The following is an 11,109-nucleotide window of genomic DNA, read 5'->3' on the forward strand; positions in this document are numbered from 1 at the left end:
AGTGAATATCCAAAAGGATTGTCGTTGCAACAACAGTCTATTCGTATCACCTCCTCGTCTTGGTCGTTTAACATGTTCGATTCCCTGATACGTGAGGGCTGCCACGTTGTGTTTTGCCTGCAGAAAGTGCATCGCTACTGGACTTTTTGGGTCCTGATTTCTTATGCTGCATCTATGCTCTGCAATGCGTGTCTTTAGTGCTTGATTTGTTTTCCCCACGTATCCTAAACCACACGGACATTTAAGTAAATATATAACATTGGTGGTGGTGCACGTAATAATGCTTTTGATATCAAAACGCTTCCCTGTAAGGGGATGCGTGAACGTGTGGCTCTTACTGGTGAAATTACATTGCGCACAATTGGCACATCTGTAATTGCCACCTGGGACCTGTGTGAACACAGTGTCCGGTCTCTGAGGGAGGAGGTCTGATTTTACCACAATTTGCCTGATGTTGGGGGGACGTTTGTATACGATTCTAGGTGTGTCCTTAAATGTTATGGACAGCTTAGGATCACCGCTCAGGATATGCCAGTGTTTTTTTACAACTTGTTCGAATTCCCTTCCCAAATTAGAATATTGTAGAATGCATAACGGGCTGTTGTTGGAAGACTTTTTTCCTGTGGCCTGTAGACACTGGTCCTGTGTTACATCAGTGAATTTGTCCCGTGCTTGTCTTAACCAGTCTTGTGGATAGCGTCTTTCCTTGAAACGCATATCCAAAAGATCTGCTTGATGTACATAGTCAACGTCTTCACTACATAATCTACGGATGCGGTTATATTGGCTGATGGGCAGGCTCCGTTTTAAAGAAGGTGGATGAAAACTGTCCGCTCTTAAGAGAGCATTTCTATCTGTGGGTTTTTTATATACTGTTGTTTTGAAACCTTTTTTTTCCCTTATAATCAGGATGTCGAGATAATTGATTTCATTCATATTAAACGACATCGTAAATTTTAAAGATTGATTACAAGTATTAATCCATTGAAAGAAATCATGAAGTGTTTGTTCATTTCCAGTTCACTTTGGGCACAATGTCTCCTAGAGGCATGAATGAAGAGTTCCCTATTAGTCATTTTTTGTGATGCATGTGAGGGACAAGATATGTATATGTATATTTCGCACTGTTCTTTTTAACCTGATGTCATTCTTGGACGTTTCAGATATAATGTATGATGTATGAATGTCAAATGTTTCCCCATTGGTCAGTTGTCCTCACACAGGCTACTATGTTGCCATTTTGTGTGTGATTATTTTTTTGTGAATGACGCCACGTCACATGACGTCACCAGGGGGTGTCTACATATAGATGTTACACGGGTGAAACACATTATGATGATTACCTGATGAAGGGCTGAGAGCCCGAAACGTTGTGTCAGTAAAATATTCTGGAGCAAAAACGAGGTTGTGCGGGCTGTTTTTTCTATTTACTACTTATTTCAAGTGAAAATCTGCTTGAAAGAAGTAAAAAGTGTCTAAAAACAAGCTGCTTTTAATGTGATGAGTCTTATTTTAAGTAGAATGAGATTTGTTTTGACTAGAAATAAGACAAATATTCTTGGTAAGATTTTGAGTTTTTGCAGTGTAGGAAACACAAAACATCTCAACGTTGTTTTATTTCTGTCTTTTAGAAAAACAGACTGTAAACACTTGGAGAAACCAACTTTTAAAGGTGAGATGGCTAAGAGAGTCTAAGTGGGCGTGGCTTGGGGGTTTTCTTTTTGTGACATCAAAAAAGTGACAGAAAGTTGCATTTTCATGTAGACTCATGTGCTATTTGGTACATTCACATTATTAATTAAAACAGAGCCTTTATAATCCAAGAGGACATGGGATTACCATTATTATATATATGGACCATAAACAGACACTCCTCAAGGTTATTCCCTTACTGTTCTCCTATTATTCAGCACAGTTGTGTACAGTGTAGCAGCATTTGTTAAGAGCTTTTATATTCAATGGCCAGTATTGTATGGCTAGTATTATTTTAAGAATCAACAGTAGATCATGATAAAATAAACTGGTGTGGACATTATTTTCCACAACGCCTGACTAGTTTATTGTTCTTACTGTAATAAAATGCAAATTTTTGACATAATAAATGCTGGAGAATAAGATTGATGCACTGCATGTGTTTTTATATTTAGCAGTAAAATGATGGTACGATGTGACAACAGTTTGTGTGTGTGTGTGCAGGGCCGTTGCAAGGAATTCTGGGCCCCCTTAAAGAATACTAAAGTGGGCCCCCCCCCCCTAACTTTTCCAGTTTTTTTTTTCTTAGACTACGTATGTATTATCATTTATTATTTAGCCTTCTTTGTTTTGATGCTAATGCAGCATTACACTGCAAAAACTCAAGTATCTTAGCAAGAATATTTGTCTTATTTCTAGTCAAAACAAATCTCATTCTACTTAAAATAAGACTCATCACATAAAAAGCAGCTTGTTTTTAGACACTTTTTACTCCTTTCAAGCAGATTTTCACTTGAAATAAGTAGAAAAATCTGATAGTGGAGCAAGTTTCTTCCTTATTACAAACACAAAAAACTTACTTTCACTGGCAGATTTTTCTACTTATTTCAAGTGAAAATTAGTTTGAAACAAGTGAAAATGATCTAAAAACAAGTTCATTTTTAGGTGATGAGTCTTATTTTAAGTGGAAAGAGTTTAGTTTTGACTAGAAATAAGACAAATATTCTTGGAAAGATGTTGAGTTCAGCCAAGTGAAGACGCTTTTAGGTTAAAGGAGGAGATGGGAAGGTCACTAAATGTGTGTGTGTGTGTGTGTGTGTGTGTGTGTGTGTGTGTGTGTGTGTGTGTGTGTGTGTGTGTGTGTGTGTGTGTGTGTGTGTGTGTGTGGACAGCTTGAGCTTGTGTTGCCTCCACATGCTGCACTCGCTGTCTGCAGGAGCAAAGAAATATTGTTATACACATGGAAAGGACAGATCGCGGCCTGCGGCTTTGGCTCGTACACACACACACACACACACACACACACACACACACACACACACACACACACACACACACACACACACACACACACACGCGCGCGGTGTGGTTAGAGTTTTCAGCCCCTGTGAACCACACTGGCCTTGGGTGAGCCACAGAATCCATGAGGTGTAGAGTGACAGGCTCTTCTCTCTCTCTCTCACACACACACACACACACACACACACACACACACACACACACACACACACACACACACACACACACACACACAATTGAAAACAATGAATTTATACATTTATATTCTCATGCATACGGGTTCATTTGCCTGTAGCTTCTTTCAAGGTGGTTGGAAATTAACTGATAGACCTGAAATATCAATATGAGAACTCGACCAAGTCATTTCTTCACTTTTTTATTTCTTTTCACATTTTATTTTTATGGTTAATTCGCTTAAATGTGTATACTTCTAAAAAAAAATCAATTAGTTCACTGCAAAAACTCAAAATCTTTCCAAGAATATTTGTCTTACTTCTTGTCAAAATGTCTCATTTCTAGTCAAAACTAATCTCTTTCCACTTAAAATAAGACTCATCACCTAAAAATGAACTTGTTTTTAGATCATTTTCACTTGTTTCAAACACATTTCTACTTGAAATAAGTAGAAAAATCTGCCAGTGAAAGTAAGTTTTTTGTGCTTGTAATAAGAAAGAAAAACTTGCTCCACTATCAGATTTTTCTACTTATTTAAAGTGAAAATCTGCTTTAAAGAAGTAAAAAGTGTCTAAAAACAAGCTGCTTTTTAATGTGATGAGTCTTATTTTAAGTATAATTAGATTTATTTTGACTAGAAATAAGACAAATATTCTTGGTAAGATTTTGAATTTTTGCAGTGTATGGTGTCACCGACCACAGTAAGTGTAGCTACCTGTGATACACTTGGTGAAAAAACAAAACACTAAGATTAAATCTAAAGGAAATGCGAAGGAGTTGCTAAATATAGTTGTTAATAAAACTTATATAAAGTTTTAAGAAACATTAAAAACAAAATTCCATTACACCAGATAACTTTGTATATTTAGGTTTCTTTCTTCTTCTCATTGATGTTCATTGATGTCGACTGCCGCAATTCTGGAAATTCTTAACTTAACTTAATTTAGCTTATTTTAGCTTATCTGAACTTTACTTAACCTAGCTTAGCTTAATTTAACTTAATTTATCTTATTTCAGCTTAATTTAATTTAGCTTATTTTAGCTTAGCTTAACTCAACTTAACTTATCTTATCTTAGCTTAACTTATCTTATCTTATTTTAGCTTAATTTAACTTAACTTAGCTTAACTTAACATAACTTAACTTAACTTAATTTAACTTAACTTATCTTATTTTAGCTTAATTTAACTTAGCTTATTTTAGCTTAGCTTAACTCAACTTAACTTAACTTAACTTAGCTTTGCTTATCTTAACTTAACTTAGCTTGGTTTAGCTTAGCTTAGCTTAACTTAACTTAACCTAACTTAACTTAACTTAACCTATCTTAGCTTAACTTATCTTATCTTATTTTAGCTTAATTTAACTTAGCTTATCTTTGCTTAGCTTAACTCAAATAACTTAACTTAAAGGGATACTTCACCCAAAATCGACAATTCACCAATTTCAGTTCAGGGAACTTTCGGGGTTATCAAAACGCTTTTGGAGTTCCATGGGGGGTCCGGCTGGCAACGGATTGTCATATAATGGCGACGGATTGTGCTCACTTTTGAAAGACACACACTATGCAACATCCAAATACCTGACCCAAGTGTCCTGAAGCCACGACATGAAAAAGTTGTTCCCAGTGGATCTATAGATTTGCTGCGAGATGTTGTGTTATGTTAACATCATGTCCATATCTATATATATAATATAATATAATATAATATATGACATTAAACAACAGAAACAGTAAGAAACTGAAATTGAATTCTGAGTTTTATCTTCTTAAAAGTAATTTTCAATAATAAATGATAGTGAGTAAGTGTTATTTATCCTTCCCTGCAGCTACAGAATGAGATCATGAAGGTCCCAACACACAAACACACACACACGCTTTTCTCTTCACCTTCCATCAATCCAAATGCTTTTATCTAACAAAATGCAACACAGCCATAACATCAGTCACATTAAAACACACACACACACATGCATGCACACACACATGCATGCACACACACACAGCAGGTTATTCACATTCCCTACACACACACACTGTAATATCAAACACACTCCTCTTGCAAAAGCAACACACACTTGATTTTTACTCCCTGTCTCTCTGTCACTCACACACACTCACACACACACACACTCACACACACTCACACACACACACACACACACACACACACACACACACACACACACACACACGGTCAGGTCATGCCCTTCTCGTGTTTCCTTTGACACATGGTAATAGATTCCGCTGTAGCTCTACGCCTCGGCTAAGTGGCCTCACCTTTCACTGAAAACAAATCACTCTCTCACTCTCTGATCTCACACACACACACACACACACACACACACACACACACACACACACACACACACACACACACACACACACACACACACACACACACACTTCTTCTCCGTCACCGTCCCTCTCTCTCTCTCTCTCCCTCCACACACACACTCTCTTCCTCTCTTTCCATTTTCACTTTCCCCCTCTCTCCTCCTCTTCGTTCCCATGTCTGACCTTCCTCCTCCTCTCCCTCCCTTTCTCTCCCCCGGGTGCTCTCCTCTTCCTCTCCATCACTCAGACACCATCTCTCTCTTTATTCCACTCTATCTCTCCTCTCCTCCTCTTTTTCTCACTTTTCTTTTTCTCTCTTTTTGTTGTGGACCTGTGTCACTTGTAAGAGTTTAAGAGTTGAAACCTGTCATGTGTCGTATACATGTGTTATTACATTATATATATCTATTAAAATGTACAATTCAATCATAAATTGGAATTTGAATAATTAGTTATTTAAATTAATTTTCTTCATACAGAAATATAAAAAAGAAAAATACAAAAAGGTAGTTATAAAATTACTGTCATCATAATTATAGTTCTGTACAAAGCAGATTGTACAAATTCTATTGAATTCTATACATAATTTAGTAAATAATGTTACAATTATGAATGTTCTTACTAATTATACTGTTGTTGCTTTTTTAATGTTATCTCAAAATGTTTCAAGAAATACTGTAATGTAATGTAATTTTTTTATTATTATATTTGAAGGTATTTTGCAGTTTCATGCTCTTTATTATCTTAAAATTATTATTTTACAGTGTATTGATTGGATTAATTGTCTTTGGTTATAAGGACTTTGTGAAAATAATGATCTCAAAGATAAGAAGAGTTTTCGTTCATGTCATTTCATCATTTTGAGTAATTTAATAGAATTAATAGAAACTTAAATTATACTGATGGTTTGTGGATGACGCTTTTTCATGCATTTCTTTGCTCAAACAAACTACAAATTATTAAATGTACATTTTTACAGTGTCAACATTCTTGTGTGATCTGCATTATTGATAAACTCATGTTCACCATTTGTTCATAAAAGCCTCAAATTTAGATCAATGTGAAATTACAACACATTAACAAAATATTAAGTAAATACTTTTTAAGGATTGACTGTTTTCAGTTTCCAACAAATTGCATAATGACACTTTTCATTCAACAATTCAATTTTTCCATTCATAACTTGCTATTAATTGTTTCTTCCTTCCTTTACATAGTATTTAAAAAAAAAATCATATTAAGATTTTGGATTAATAATAATTAATATGAGCTGGATTATTGTTTTCATGTTTTCAAAAACTTTTTTCAGATTGCCCTCATGTCTTAACATGTAAATTGTAATTAGAATGTATTAAATAATATAAATGGGGAAATCCTTGGTTTAAAGATAAGAAGTGAAAGAGAGGAATTTAATACATTTATCGTCAGAAATCTAATATTATATTTATATAATACAAAATGATATAATGTCTCGTGGTAAATGTAGGTTTTAGAGTCAGGTTTCTCTCCTGAACAGAAGCAGGATTGTCTTTTTGAAATAATACAATTTATCCTCTGGATTCTAGGAAAGATTTCATTACTAGAGTAAATGTATGAAGCTTTAGGTGGACATCATCATCTGTTTCACCGTCGAGCTTCAACTGTGCTGAAGGTCTGAATAAAGAGGCACGCTGCCACCTAGTGGTGACTGGATGGAAATGCTGAAGCTGCAGCTTTTCTGTTACTTGCCTCTGTGAACTGAAGGGATGGATGGATGGATGGATGGATGGATTGTGTTATATCCTGAAATAGCCAGCTTTATTTTAGAGGCAGGTTTCACAGGTTAAAGGGATAGTAACATTTTTTTTAAAGTGGGGTTGTATGATCTACAAATAGCCCCTAAGTACTTTAATTGCAGTAGAAGACTCTCTGCACTCCTCCCGTTAGCAACGCCAGCCCATAATAGCCCTGCCCAGAGATTTACAACATACAGTGTTGTGAACAGACCCAAAGAAACGGCCTATTTTCACGGCCTAAAAGAGGTTTTACCTGAAAAAAAAAACACAGTTCCATTGTTTGCTGTGTTTTTCCTGCACTTTGAAGGGCTGGAAAAAATTATATTATAGTGAACAATGGAACTGTGTATTTATTTTCAGGTAGTGCAGAGAGTCTTCTACTGCAATTAAAGTACTTAGGGGCTATTTGGAGATCATACAACCACACTTAAAAAAAAAACATGCTACTATCCCTTTAAGTTATTCATTTAAATTATAAGTGCGACCACACCTTCAATTATACAAGACTTTATATCTTGATAAAATGTAAACAGGTGAGTTTTTTTTTAACAGGAAGTGATTGAAGATTTATTCTAGTAGGTCTCTCTTTCCCTGTTTAGTTCCTGTTTTATTTTGAAGTTCCTGTCTTGTCTTCCTGTGTCTCCATGTGTCTGATTGCACCACCTGTGTCTCGTTTGTCCCTATTCCCTATTTAACCTCAGTGTTTTCCCGTTGTCCTTTGTTGGTCCGTCTGCATTCGTCCCATCATGTTCCTGTTGGGTTTTGCTTTCCAGTTGTTTTTCTTCCTTGGTAGTTGGATAAATTATATTTTCATTGCACCGTACCAGTTTCTGTACCTGGGTCCAGTTTTCCCTGCTACACCTGACATACTGACCATTCAGTAAGGTGTTTTTAACGCTGAGGGTTGAGTTGATCCCATGATGAGATGGTTTCTAATTAGGTTTCTTTTAACCTTCAGCATAACAGCTACCTAACCAATGAATAGCTAATACTTTTATTACATTAACCCGAGTCATCTTCCACTAGGCCGCCCCAAATATATCAAAACCTAAATGCTAACTCAACCTAAACCTAAGTAGAAAAATGATGAAGTGCTCAGTGGTCGAGTGGTTAAGAGCACGGCCATGTTGGCAATGCCCAGTGCAGTGATCGCTGTATTGATTCCTGACTGTGCCGATCTGTGTATCATTCCCCCAGTCTCTCTCCACTGTCAATTAAAGGCAGAATGCCCCAAAAAATATCTTGAAAAGACAAAAAAAAAGAGATTTACAGTGAAGATGAAAAATTCACAATTTATATATGAAGAGTTCATTTGCAAAAGCAGATAAGTGCCATTTTGAAAAAGGCTTTGTAATTATTCTTTGGATAGTGTTGTTTTCAATAAAACTTTATTTTTTTGAGATATGTCTGTTTTGTTACATCTCAAAGTCACTCAACTTTGGTTTGACTGATATCACCTTATGGAAATTAAAAATGAAGATTCTAGAATTTTTTAAAAACGGAGTTATCTGCTTTTGCAAATGAACTCTTCATATATAAATTATGTCATACATCATTACCTCCAAACAGGGCCGTTGTATAGGGGAGAAAGGTGATGATAACTCTAGGGGCCCAGCGCCCAAAAAACCCCAGTAGTCTAATCTTTGTATGACTGAATTATTCTGCATAAGACCCTGACTAATACTCATAGTAATGCTGCATTAGCATTAAAACAAAGTAGGCTAAATAAAAAATTATGTATATAATATACATATGGAAAAGTTAGGGGGTAGGGGCCCACTTTAGTATCCTTTAATGGGGCCCAGAATTCCTAGCAACGGCCCTGCCTCCAAGTAATAATACCATAAATTACCTGAAGTCAATGACCATATACAATGAAAAATAGCAAAAAAACACACAAAGCTATATGTCTTTAATCTCTTTTTTAGTGGATGACAGAACTAATTTTCCTTTCCTTTTCCTTTAATTGGACTGTTGTTGCCATGTGCCGTGGTTTTGAGTGGATGAAGGTTTAGAAAAGGTGATGTTGTTTTGTTGGAGGGTGAAGTGAAGGATGAATAAAGAAGGAGAGAGTAGAGACAGACAGACTGGGGCTAAGAAAAGACGTCTGAGAAAGAAAAAGAAAAAGAAGAATCTTTATTTACCTCGTCGGACGCCTTCACTTCCTGTCGCTCTCTGATCTCTCACACACACACACACACACACACACACATAAACACACAGCGTCAAAAGCTCTGCAGACCAGTAATGAATGAGTGGATGTTCTTCAGCTGAATTCTCTTCACCCAGCAACTGACACACACACACACACACACACACACACACACACACACACACACACACACACACACACACACACACACACACACACACACACACACACACACACACACACACACACACACACACACCTATCATCCTTAGTACACTGCAAAAACTCAAAATCTTACCAAGAATATTTGTCTCATTTCTAGTCAAAAATGTCATTTCTAGTTAAAACAAATCTCATTCTACTTAAAATAAGACTCATCACATAAAAAGCAGCTTGTTTTTAGACACTTTTTACTTCTTTCAAGCAGATTTTCACTTGAAATAAGTAGAAAAATCTGATAGTGGAGCAACTTTTTCTTCCTTATTACAAACACAAAAAACTTGCTTTCACTGGCAGATTTTTCTACTTATTTCAAGTGAAAGTTTGTTTGAAACAAATGAAAATGATCTAAAAACAAGTTCATTTTCAGGTGATGAGTCTTATTTTAAGTGAAAAGAGTTTAGTTTTGACTAAAAATGGGATATTTTGACAAGAAATAGCCTAAAACAAATATTCTTGGACAGATTTTGAGTTTTTGCAGTGTATTTTGTCGGCATTCATTCATTCATCTTCCCTCCATCTCTCCATCTCTCCGTCACTCCGGCTGGACGTGGTCGGTTTAGTCGGTTATTGGCGATGTGGCATTCCACCGTCACTTTGTCAACTTCCTGTCTGCGCGCGAGGATCGGTCGTCACGACGAAGGACAAAGACGAAGACGAAGACAAAGACACGACTTCTCAGCCTCTCTTTGCCCTTTGATGTGCAGTGCATACCGTGCTCTTTTTTACAGTGTGTGTGTGCGAGCGCCATCTTTTCTTCCAAGTTCAAACTGACTCCTGATTGTGTGTGTGTCTTTTTCTGTGTTTGAATGTTGTGTTTATTTGTGTGTGTGTGCAGTCAGTGCGACTCCAGGCCCTCGTGCGTCAGAGGGTCTTTCTCTTCTTGTGGCCCCTGAGCAAACATATTAAGAACCACCTTATCACTGCCTATACAGCCGGGGCCACACACAGAACACACACGTTAAATACGAGCCTGAACACACAACACACAACACACATTCACAAAAAGATAGATTTGACTCCAAACATACAAAGCATCGCTGCCAAACTCGCCAAATGTCAAAGGGGGCGTGGCCAGAGAGGATTCCTGGCTGCTTATTGGCCGATGAGGAGGCTTCAGTCACGGGTTTGGGGGTAAAATTCTGGTTTATAAAGACGAGATCGGTCGGTGGGAAGAGAAGAGCAACCGTCCCGACAACGACAAGCCTTCATCAAGAGGCGCATTACATCCACGAAAACATGAACACACAGATATTTAACTGTAGAGGAACGAAGACCAAGTCCGGTTTGAAGAAGAACTACTAGAAGACGGAGAAGAAAGATCAGATCAGACCGACTTTAGAATCGAAGAAGAATCGAGACCTTCTGAAGAATCGAGACTTTCTGAAGAATCGAGACCTTCTGAAGAATCGAGACCTTCTGAAGAATCGAGACCTTCTGAAGAATCGAGACTTTCTGAAGAAT

The sequence above is a fragment of the Trachurus trachurus genome (assembly GCF_905171665.1).
Source record: "Trachurus trachurus genome assembly, chromosome: 2".
NCBI lineage: Eukaryota > Metazoa > Chordata > Actinopteri > Carangiformes > Carangidae > Trachurus > Trachurus trachurus.